At 52.3% G+C, this 11611-nt stretch overlaps 1 long non-coding RNA gene across 1 annotated transcript; it reads right to left on the bottom strand.

The window, feature by feature from the left end:
• Window positions 1-6376: 6376 nt before the first annotated feature.
• On the bottom strand, window positions 6377-7749 carry LOC142845184 (uncharacterized). The gene is made up of 2 exons (XR_012909814.1): window positions 7633-7749; window positions 6377-6845 (listed from the first exon to the last, which is right to left on the bottom strand). It is a non-coding gene; the product is annotated as an uncharacterized LOC142845184 (long non-coding RNA).
• Window positions 7750-11611: the final 3862 nt, after the last annotated feature.

The following is an 11611-nucleotide window of genomic DNA, read 5'->3' as shown; positions in this document are numbered from 1 at the left end:
TGTGGAGGCTGATGTAGCTCCATTCCACTAGAAGCAGCGCCCCTGGCACCATCTTGGGGATCATACTGGAGTGATCTCCATTCTAAGTGGTTGGAGAAGCTGCATTGGAGCAATCAAAGGTCTTTACCATGTCCTCTTCGGCCCCAAACGCCCTCCTGCAGAAGATGCAGGCCGAGAGTTGTCGTGGTCTGTACACTTCCGCTTCCGGGATGGCATCCCAATTACTCTTGGCCAAGTTCGCCTGGCCAAACTCTCCAGCAGCAGAGCCTTCCCTTGCCCACAGCTACTGGGTCAGATTAGCACGTGACCAGTCAGGTCCAATGAGAAGCTATCTGGGTTTTTTTTTTTCTCGAGACAGGGTTTCTCTGTAGCTTTGGTGCCTGTCCTGGAACTAGCTCTTGTAGACCAGGCTGGCCTAGAACTCGCAGAGATCCGCCTGCCTCTGCCTCCTCAGACGGTCACTGGGTTACTCTCCCAGAGTTTGCAGGAGTGTCGCCACCCAGGGCCTGGCCACGAACGCAGCACCCAGGGACACAGAGTGGGGCCATGGGCAAGACAGTGGCCAGGTATCGCTTTTGGAGTTCAAGACCCGATTCTGCCCCGCGTTGGAAGTTTTCCTGTTTGGGAGCCACAGAATGTCTTTGCTTCAGCCAAGTTGCCCTGAATCGGCTGTCACTTGAGTCTCAGACTCCCGCCTGAGGCTGTAGGAAATCCCCCCTGGATGCGAAAGCTTACGTAAAAAGCCAGCTCCGCGGAGAAGCGGGCAGGTCCAGAAAGCTGCAAATTGCCTCAGCCACCGTCGGGGTGCAATCACCCTCTTCAGGCCTGGCAAGTGCAACCTCACCGAGGGAAGCCCTAACCATGAGTCTGGTGTTGAGCTCCTGCCTGTCACCCACCTGTCAGGCTCCTGGAGGACAGAGTCACAAAGCCACTCTTCGAGCCCTGAGTTCCCCAGAGGGGACTACAGGTTGACTGCCAAAGGCTTTGGGCTCTGGCTCCCCCACCCCCACCCCAGACTCCCAGGCAGGAATGCTCCACTCCTCAGGGGTGGGCTAGGTCAAGACTAGAAACCTGACACCATCCTGTGCAGCACTGGGGCCTTAGCCAGCCTGTTGCTGTACCAGGGGGGCTCAGCCCTGGCCTATACACCATTCTTTCTCCACCCCACCCCACCCCCAAGTTCCCTACCTCCAGAAGCCTGCAAACCAGGCATTTCTTTGCCTGCTCCCTCCGTGACTTCATAAAAATGCAATTAATTGCCAATGGATAAAAACCAGATTTCCCAGAAACCCAACTGCAAGTTGGCTTCTCTTAGAAAATCATATGATCTGATCTGCTAGGGCCACAGACCCAAAAAGGCCTATCTAAGCAGTTGCCCTCTGACAGAGGCTCAGAAGCACCCCCCAACATTCCCCACCCCCACCTCCCCACATTCCCCCACCCCCTGGCTTCTGAGGACTGTACCACCAAGCAGCTCCTTTTCTCACAAAGGCCCCCAAATGGCTGTCCTACGGTGTGACAAGCCAGCCTCAGACAGTGAAGGGATAGGAGTTTCTGAACCCTTACTAATAGATCAAGCCAGGACCTCAGTGCCTTTGCTGTCCTCCCTCCCCCTCAAACCTTCCCCAGCTCTTCTAGCCCATCTCACTCTTGAGAAGCCCCGCCCACAATCCTGATCACAGCTGCTTTCTGTGCAGGCCGGGGCCAGCAGCTCTGTCTGCAAAGGGCCAGACAGTCCGTATGCTAAGCCTTGTGGGCCATGTGGTTGCCGTCCCAACCACTGAACTCTGCCCTTGTGATCCCAAAGCTGCCTTAGTCAATCCATAAACACAGGCCCAGCTGGAGCCGGCATGACAGCATATGCCTGTAATCCTAGCACTCAAGAACCTAAGGATTATGAATTTGAGGCCAACCTGGGCCACATAGTGAGGTCCTGTCTCTAAAAGGCATGGCAGTATCCCTATAAAACTTTATTTACAAGAACAGTGCTGGGCCAGTCTTGGTCCCAGAGTTTTGCCCTCCTGAACAGATGGCCACACCCTCACCCAGCTTCCAGACAAGAGAGCATTGCATTGTGGGTACCAGGCACCGCTGCCAGAGTGGGGGATAGGCTGTCTTGCCAACTGGTCTTGGGCCTGAATGTAATCTGCTCAGAGGCCCTAGCTTAGCCACTGCGGTCCCATGTATTCTGACTCAGCGAGACGAGGCAGGAAGTCCAGGTCAATGCCAGCATCCTCAACCTTGAAACCCTCTCATTGGCCTGGCTCTGAGATCACAGGGTCAGTCCCTGGGCCTAGCCTCCTACCCACAGGCCCTGGATCAATTCCCAGGAGTCGAGTTCCACTCACAAGAGCTGGAGTGCCAAACACCAGGATCCAATCTCATTGCCCCTCAGGTCACCAGGCACCCTGAACCAGGGAGCTTGAGAGAAGCCCACCCCACTATCAGACAATAACTATCCTGACTCCGAGTTGGATACATTATACCTCAGCCTCCGAGCCCTCCTTCAGATAGAGGGTCACAGCCTCCAAGCCTCAGTTTCCTCCTGTGCAGATGAGGGTAGTACCATCAAACTTACCAAGTCTGCTTTGGAGTAAGGTAGTGATACCGGAGGTGCTGCAGCCACCTTGAGACCAAGAGGACAAACATCACACACTAAAGAGAACAGAACAACGAGAAGTATATGTCCCTGGCTATTTCCTTAAGAAACCCAAACAACTCAAATGGCCACTTCAGGGCTTTGTGCTTCAGGTGGAAAAACAAAACATAGCTGGTTGAGCCACTTAGTGGGGTTTCTGTCGAGCCTGACTGGATTGCTGCTAGGACTCTTGTCATAATGAGTCACCAAGGCCACACAGGTGCCATGGCACAGGTAGGGCACTTGGCCTCCAGCAGTGAGACTCTTCTGGACCTGCAAAACAACTCAATAGGTAATACATTGGCCGGGCAACCCTGATGACCTGAGCCTGGTCCCTAGAACCCACAGAAAGGCAGAAAAGTGAGTACGGACTCCTTCAAATTGTCCTCTGACCTCCACACAAGCACTGTGTTGCACATGGACACAATGCGTGCATGCTCGGGTGCACACACACACACGTATGTGAATAAAAATTAATCTCAAAACTCAAAAGACTTGCTAGGCAGTACTGGCGCACACCTTTAATCCCAGCACTCAAGAGGCAGAGACAAGCAGATCTCTGTGAGTTTGAGGCCAGCCTGATCTACAAGAGCTAGTTCCAAGACAGCCAGGAATGTTATATAGAGAAACCTTGTCTGGGAAAACAAAACAAAACAAAAATCCCAAAGACTCAATAACAAATCTCAGCTCTCAGGGGGCAGAGGCAGGAGGATCACAGGTTTAGAAGCAGCCTGAGCTACAGAGATCCCATGCCCTGAAACCCAGGGCTGGACATACGGCTCAGTGGTAGAGAATTATGCATACACAGGGCCCTAAGTTTCACTCCCAAAACAAAACAAACACTCAAGAGTCCAATAGGTCCCAACGCCTGACTGTCCTGCTTCTTCAAGCACTCAGAGACTGGCTTCTGGGGAGCAGAGAGAGAAAGGTGCTCAGAAAACAGCTCCTCAGCCACCCACCACCTACGGAAACAAGTCCATGACTGTGATCAGGGCCAGGGCACCTTTCTCTTCCGCCTTCCTTATCTAGCCTGGAGGAAAAGGCCAGAGAAGTCCTGAAGGAGCACACTGTACAAAACTTGCAAGCTCCACTCCTCCGCACAGTGGCGAGCTCCAGCCAAGTTCAGAGACGCCACCAGAAGCCGGAGGAGGCAAAGACCTGTTTTGTTTCTAACACAATTAACTAATGCTGGACAGCAATGTGGTGTCCTGGAGCAGAGGTGGCCCTGGGGAAGGCAGCAATACCCATCCACCTCCCTTCACTGTGGGGAGCTGCTCCCACTGAGGGTTCCTGGGTAACAACACCCTGACAGTAAGTACTACAGTTAATAGGAGAGACAGTGACAGTCCACGGGACACAGCGTGGCCATAGCAAAAAACGCTTCTCTAATTCTAAAAATGTATTAAAAAAAAAAAAAACAAGCTAGAGAGATGGCTTGGAGAGTTGGAGCAGTTACTGCTCTTGCAGAGGACCCAGTTGGGTTCCCAGCACCCACATGGTGGATCACGGTCACCTGTAACTCCAGGTCTAGGGGATGCGACAGCCTCTTCTCCTCAAGTATCAGGCACACATACATGCAATACATGCAGGCAACACATTCATACACATAAAGTAAAAGAAATATTTAGAAAAAATAGGTGTGTTGACTTGTTTTTTTGTTGTTGTTGTTGTTGTTTGGTTTTTTTGGTTTTTTGTTTTGCTTTTCAAGACAGGGTTTCTCTGTGTAACTTTGGAGCCTGTCCTAGAGCTCACTCTGTAGACCGAGGTTGACCTCAAACTCCCAGAGATCCACCTGCCTCTGCCTCCCAAGTGCTGGGATTAAAGGCATGTGTCACCACTGCCCAACTATGTGGGCTAGTTTTATATCAACATGACACAAGCTAGCATCATCTGAGAGGAGGGTACCTTGATTGAGGAAACACCTTCATAAGATCCAGCCGTATGAAAATCTGTGGGGCATTCTGTTAATTAGTGATGGGGGAGGGCTCAGCCCATTGCAGGGTGATGCCATCCTGGGCTGGTGGGGGTGGGGAGAAATATCAGTTGTGGGAGAGACTGGCAAGCTTCATCTCCCTCTGCAACAGGATCATGAGGCCTGGGGGCATCTCTGGGCCATAAGTGCACTGACTCACCTGGTGGAGCTGGCATCTGATTCCAGCCCCGCCTGGCTGCAGTGTCGGGGTAGCCCCGGAGCAGCCCCATGGGGTTGGGATGAACTCTCTCAAGGACACAGTGGTCCCCTCAGCACTGGGAGACTATGCCCTCACAGCTCTGGTCTGCATTGTGCGGCACCCCCTATGGTCCCTGCACTCAAAGTGGAGGCAGGAGGATGAGGAGTCAAAGCCATCTTTAGCGACATAACAGATAACAATCCAGTGCCAATCTCCATTCAGAAGCTCAAGCTGAGAGAACTCGGTGCCACATGCCTGTCATACCAGCACTTACGTGCTACATGCCTGTCGTCCTGGCACTCAGAGGCAGGAGAAAGTTTCAAATCAGTATGAGCTGGCTACATAGTAAGTTCAAGGCTAGTGCCAGGTTATACAGGAAGACAAAACAGAGGTCTAGCTCTCAGCTACCTGAGAGAGCACACTAGGCCTAGGCCTGTACTCCTGTGGGGTGCAGTGAGCAGATCAACAACCCTGTTCAGTATGTCTGTCTATCCAGCATGCCTCAGTCTCTCTACCTGACTAACTTGTCTGCAGGCCCTGTGGAGCCTGTGGGCTTTGAGGTGGCCACGGCTATTCCCCCGAGGCTGTTGAGTTTGCTGGCTGGAGGCCAGTCCGCTCCTAGTACCTGCCCTGAGCCCCAAGGGTGTGGGAAGCGACTGCACTCACATCACATGGTGTCTGCTAGGTACACAGTGTCCCAGAGCTAGGAACTGCAACACAGACATGCTTTTAATAAGTGAGACAGCTTGGAAAAGCAGGGACCACACGGCTGGGCTGGAATTCAAACTGGCATCTTCCTGGGCCCTTCCTTCATGGTGGCATTTGCCTTTAATTTCAGCACTCAGGAAGCAGAGGCAGGCAGATCTCTTTTCCAGGATGGTGGTTTACATAGGACAGCCAGGGCACATAAAGAGATCTTGTCACCAAAAACAAAAACAAAACAACAAAAAAAGAAACAACAACAAAAATTGGGTTTTTCTGTGCTCTGGACCTGTCCTTCCTTCAGGGACCACACCCGGCTGTCTGGCTTGGAGCACTGGTGTCTCTGACTGGCCCGCCAAACTTTCTAAATTTGATGACAGCTCTAGGCAGGTCCCTTCCTATTCACCACGAACCTCAGAGCCTGCCTGGGAACACTCTCACTCTGCAGCCATGGGAAGGCCATTGAGGTTCCCTAAGCATTGACCCCCAGCAGCCTGCACAGAAGGTACCATCTCATCAGGCAGTTCTGGAAAGTTCCTAGACGCCCTGAAGATCTGCAGAACACTAGCCACTACACCCTAAGCACAGGGACAGCCAGGTATCAAGACTCCTGTGGCTTAGCAGTGTGTAATTCAACTTGGGGGTCACAACTTGTGCCCTAAGTCAGGTCCAGCTACCTGTCTTCACTAAGACAATTTCTTTTTCTAGACAGGGTTTCTCTCTGTAACAGTCCTAGCTGTCCTGGAACTGGCTCTTGTAGACCAGGCTGGCCTCAAACTCAGAGACCCACCTGCCTCTGCCTCCCTGGAATTAAAGGTGTGTGCCACCACTGCCCGGCCTCACTAAGCCAATTTAAAGAACCATATTTAAAATGGAAAGTAGAAAAGATTTATTCAATGTGGCCACGCTGGGAAGAGGGACAAAGAGATCCAGCAAAGGCCCCCAAATTCACTGTTCCTGAAGGAAGATCAAAGTTTGAAGAGAGGTCAGGGATTCTCATAGCTAGGCAGTCCGGGCGGAGGTGGGCTCTCAGCCAGGTGTGGCCCATCCATCCACCACTGACCTGTTGGTGTCTGGGTTTCAGCCCCATCATCCCCTGAACCTGTGTGAAATCTCTTTCCGAGAGGCACATCTCTCTTGTGGCAAGCTTTTTTCTTCTCTCAGCATGAGGTTTCCAATTCTCTAGGGTCTGTTGCTTTATTAATCTGGTAGACTGAGAGACACGAGTCTGCCGTGCCTGTTCTGGAAGGTGAGGCTGGCCAGGATGCACAAGGTCCTGGCTTCCCGTCCCTTCTTCCACCTGGAGACAAGTCCTGGGCCCCAGTGTTCTGTGACTGCAAAGAGAGGAAGAATCAAGAAAAAGGGTCCATGGGGCTGGAGAGACGGCTCAGTGGTTAAGAGCACTGGCTGCTTTTCTTTTTTTTTAATTTATTTTTTAAAAAAAGAAAACAATCTTTTTTTTCATTTTACATGCCAATCCCAGTTCCCATTCCCTCCTCTCCTCCCATTCCCTCCAACTTTTCCCCCACTCCACCCCCCCCATCCAATCCCCAGAGAGGGCAAGGCACCTTGCTCTGAGGAAGGACCAAGGCCCTCCCCACTATATCTAGGCCTGGGTTCAATTTCCAGCACCTGCCGGGCGGTGGTGGCACACGCCTTTAATCCCAACACTCAGGAGGCAGAGACAGGTGGATTTCTGTGAGTTTGAGGCCAGCCTGGCCTACAAGGGCTAGTTCCAGGACAGGCACCAAAGCTACAGAGAAACGTCGTGTCTGAAAAAAAAATTCCAGCCCCTATATGGCAACTGTCTGTAACTCCAAGATCTGACACCCTTACACCACACAGACATAAATGCAGACAAAACACCAATGCCCAAGAATACAAATAAATTAAGAAAGAAAAGAGGTCAAGAAATACTCCAAGTCCCCTTGACTCCCCAGGCACCCAGCCCCTCCCACTACAAGCCCTGGTTGGTCTCCACCACCTCACGGCTTTGTCCGCAATGAGAAGACCATCTGTAAGGTCTTAGCAGTTAGCTCTGATCCTCTCTCATTCCCTGCACTTGGGAGGTAAATGGTGATGTCATCCACCCTCTCCGTGGCCAAGTGACTTGGGGCTTACCTTACAGGAGGGCCCAGCATTCCACCTTCAGATCCCCACCTGACAGCGCCTGCCCCCAGTCAGTCTTGTTTACTCCGCCTGCAAACGGCCACCCGACTGAACTAGCACAGCATCTTGGGAGAATCTCCAGGGAGATCGGCAAGAGACAAAAAGCCGGTCCCAGCAGATGCCAGGCTGTGGGATCCATTTATAGAACAGTTTGAAATGGTGACATTCTGTAAATGGAGGGCCGATGGGTGTTGCAAAGAGTGGAGGAAGGCAAGGGGAGTCTAGAAGATTGTCTTGGGGTTCCCTCTGAGCATCTTGACTCGGGTGGTTAAAAAGCGAACCAAATAGGGAGGCTTGGGATCCCAGCACTTGGGATCCTCCACTTCATGGAGGCACGAAGGTAAGACTTTAAGGTCATTCACAAGGGCACAGGGAACCTAAGGCTAGCCTGAGCTACATGAGGCCCTGTCTTGAAAGACCAAAACCTGGTACAGCTACTGGAGATGTGAAGCAGACCACCTGAGGGTTGACCCGTGGGTGAGAGGTGGAGGCAGAGGTCAAGGCCAGAGGCACTCACAGATAGATAGATAGATAGATAGATAGATAGATAGATAGATAGATAGATAGATAGATAGATAAAAAGGCAAAAGGACTGGCGATTCGATGAGCATACAGGGATACAGGGTAAGGACAGCCTGGTGCGCTGCATTTGCTGCAGGGACCAGGTTTGCTAGTTAAATCAAGCTGACCTACAACCCACTACATAGCCCAGGCTAGCCTTGAACTTGTAATCTTCCTGCATCAGCCTTCTGAGAGCCGGATGGGATTCATCCGTGAGCTACTTCATCGGGTTCCCAGGCCCCCTACAAATTGCATGCAAATCCAAAACTTTCTGCAGCTGTATCCAAGCCACCTTCATGTCCCCAGCCCACCTAGCTCAAACCTCCTCCTCCTCTCACCTTGGACACCCCTAGGACAGAGTCTCACAGTTACCAAACCCAACTCCTTTCTCTTTCCCAGAGCCCCTGTCCCTTCCTTGACTCTTCCCGAGGACCTGTCTCCCAGACACAGCTCTGCCTCCAGACCTCTGTCCCTCTCCATGGTTCTTGCCCCCCTCTCCCCACACAAAACTCCTGACTCTGGGCCGGCAGCTGTCTTAGCAAAGCCCACCTCCACCCTGCACCACAAGGACTGAAAAAAAATCCCCTGGCTTGTGAACGAAAGTATGAATGAATATCTGGGAATGAAAAAGTTAAGCTTGGCCCAGCAGCTGGGGAAGGCAGGACTGAGGGAATTGAAGAACTCAGGGTGTGTGGCAGAGAGGGTAGCCACCTTCCACTATGGATGCTGTCATTAGAAGCTGAGATGGGGAGCTGGTGTGTGGAGAATGTTGCTGGGGCTGCCTCAGAGGCGCCCACCATCCCCCCAAACCATCCTGTGTGGCTTACGGAACGAGGGCGGGAATGGCGACTCCAGGCACAAAGGACTTCAGATCTGCCCTCTGGCACCCACCCACGGAGCGGTTAGCACCACGAGTGGGGTCTCTTCTCCCACCTCAGTGAACTGAGTCCCACTACCAAGATCCCCACATAGTAGCTGTCTCCTTCGTGTGTGTGTGTGTGTGTGTGTGTGTGTGTGTGTTGTGCATGGTGTGTGTGGGATGTGAATGTGTGTGGGGTGTGTGTGTGGTGTTTGTGTATGTGTGTATGTGTGTGTGGTGAGTGTGTGTGTATTCAGGGGACAATTTCAGTCAGTTCTTCTGTCCGCCATGTGGCCCCTCCGGGATCAAACAGCCCGCAGACATGGTGGCCCGCAGACATGCTGACAAGCACCTTTTCCCACCTAACCATCTCACCAGCCCAGTGGCCCTCTCTAGCTGTGTGACTCTGGCTGAGCTACCAACCTCCGTCTCTGTTCTCAGACCGGGAGGCCAGGGCTGCCGAAGGCACCTGCCTCACGGAGTATGATCCCCACTCAACCGCGAGGAGCTTAGAAGGCAGCGCTCAGAAAATGCTGCTAATTTCATTACTGTTACAGCCCCAGAGCTCACTCTAGGCTTAAACGCCATCATTAGCTCGTGAACAGAACAGGTGTGTAGTTTCATGTTGTCGCGTTTTTAGAATTAAAATGAATAAGAACACTTAGACTAAATCACACTTGCAGGGTTTGGTTTGGGCAGGCTTCAAGCTGTAATTTACAAGGCGCCTCAGGAGGAGCTGCTCTGGGACATTTCTCAGCTGTTAAGAGGCTTGGCTCTGTCAGTAGGAAGGCCTCGCTCACAGGAGGTGCTGACCAGACAGGGGAGCAGCAGCAGGCCACCTGGGCAGAGTCATGCCAGGAGCATGCCAGCAGCTTCCTTCTTCCCTGTGGCCTCCCTTTCTCCCGAAGCACAGACGAACCACTGCCACCAGGGCTCCTCCCGAAAGTCCCCAGAATACACCCAAGGGATGTGCTGCTCAGGGCCTCTGCAGCCAGGTGCACACTGGCAAAGAATAGCCAGACATGGGCATGGAAGGGGCAGGATGGAGGCTGGGGAGCTGCGGTGCTCCGCCCAAGTCCCCGTGGGTACCTAGGGGTCTGGAGATGGCAGCTTCCCTGCCCTCGCTTCTCATTCCATTCGCTCCCGGGGGCTCCGGGTTAATTATTAGGAATTTCCAAGTTACAGGAACTTTGGCCCTGACTCTGGGTCTGGCAAAGGGACAAAGGACTTGCCAGAATCGACACCTAGGGGACTTGCTGCTAATGACAAGTTGCTTAGTTTTTCGATGGAAAATTAAGCATGGACAAAAGGAACTCAAGTACCTCTGAGGCAATGGAGGAGCAGATCTCACACTATATGGGCTCATCGATGTCCTAACAAGGACATAAATTAGGGTTCGGGGGGGGGCTGTGTGTGCTCATGTGTACCCACCTCGAGAACCTTTCCTGACCTGGTAGCAGGGTGGGGGTGCTGAGTAGGAAGTTGTAGGGTGGGAGTAACTCCAGCCTTATATCCTCCTTGAGAAGAACAGATTCCCAGATGGTCACAGGGCAGGGAGGAAAAACCCGTGTACAGGTCTATATGCACACGTGTCCATGTGTCTGTAATGATCTGTCTCTTTAAGAGACAAGCCACGCCCACTTCCTCCCCCATCCGCTGAGACAAGCTGATCTTCAGCCTCCAGCCTGACTCTCTTTTCCATCTTCTTCTCCAGGAGGCAGCTTCTGCCTCTCTCAGCTCTTCTCCCTTCCTCCTCCATAACCTTAATAAGTATCCAGCCTCACTCTGCGTGGTGTGTCTCTCACCCACTGCCACATGGGAGGCCACGGAGACCAGCCACCTTCGGAGGCCAGGTCTTGTGCGCAGTCCCTGCCTAGGGACCCGCTAACCCCTGCCTGCCACCACTCGGGGACCCTGCAGTGTTTCCCCGCAGCGACTTTTAATAATCATTTAGTGTCCATGGTATTAGAAATATGTTCAGGGGTCACAAAGGTAGAAACATCACTCCAACACAAATGTCAGGACCAGGCAAACTTTATTTGTTTGAACTCCTGACTCTGGGCCATCTGGGCGGGCTCCACCCAATGGCCCTGGTCTTCAAGAGCCTAGTTCCAGGACAAGCTAAAAAAAAAACTACAGAGAAACCCTGTCTCAAAAAATCAATAATAATAATAATAGTAAAAAGACAGGGTTTACTTGACTGTACTGGAACCCACAGAGATCCACCTGCCTCTGCCTCCCACAGACGGAGGCCGAAAGAGAACTGTCAGGAGTCTATTCTCTCCTCTCCAGCTCTTGGACAAAAGCCAGCACCCCCTCCGGGAACTTGGGAAAACAGCTTCTGCCTGTCAAAAGGAAGCATTCTCCTTACAGGGTGCAAAAGGGACCTCACACGCTTCCCTGAGCGCACACCTGCGGTGCCATTAGCATATCAAGGTCTCCTAAACTAGGCTCCTTCAATCCCTACTCTGCACTTCAAAGTCCTCCACCCCAGTTTACAGATTCCCCACC

This window comes from Microtus pennsylvanicus, chromosome 2 (genome assembly GCF_037038515.1).
Source record: "Microtus pennsylvanicus isolate mMicPen1 chromosome 2, mMicPen1.hap1, whole genome shotgun sequence".
NCBI lineage: Eukaryota > Metazoa > Chordata > Mammalia > Rodentia > Cricetidae > Microtus > Microtus pennsylvanicus.
This window is presented reverse-complemented; position numbering and strand designations above follow the sequence as displayed.